The sequence below is a fragment of the Eimeria mitis genome, genomic scaffold (assembly GCF_000499745.2).
Source record: "Eimeria mitis Houghton genomic scaffold, Emh_scaff2668, whole genome shotgun sequence".
Classification (NCBI taxonomy): domain Eukaryota; phylum Apicomplexa; class Conoidasida; order Eucoccidiorida; family Eimeriidae; genus Eimeria; species Eimeria mitis.
Window position 1 is genome coordinate 3,738 of NW_013571010.1, and position 573 is coordinate 4,310.

The window sequence follows — 573 nt, forward strand, 5'->3', positions numbered from 1 at the left end:
CCCATGCCGCAGCCGACTCGAGCCGCAGGCGCATAGAAGCAGAAGCAGCAGCAGCAGCAGCAGCAGCTGCTGCTGCTGCTGCTGCTGCACTGAAACTGCAGCTACTGCTGCAACAGGAACATTCTTGCTGCTGTCGTTGTATGCTGGCAGCAGATCTACACTTGTGCTGCAGCTGCAGCAGCAGCAGCAGCAGCAGCAGCAGCAGCTCGCCTCGCCTCTCAAGCTGCTGCTGCTGCTGCATCTTCTGCCGTTCTTCTTTCTCTTACACATTAAATACCTAGGGAAATGACATAATAGTAGCAGCAGCAACAGCAGCAGCAGCAGCAGCAACAGCAGCAGCAGCAGCAGCAGCAGAAACCTCCGCCGAAGACACGAGCATAATGTAGTGATGCAGCAGCAGCAGCCATACCATAAGAAGCGGCGACAGCAGCAGCAGCAGCAGCAGCAACAGCAGCAGCAGCAGCAGCAGCAGCGTCAACGGACGAAAGCCCAGCATTAGAAACAGCAACAGCCGCAGCAGCAGCAGCAGCAGCAGCAGCAGCAGCAGCAGCAGCAGCGATAGCAGCAGGAATA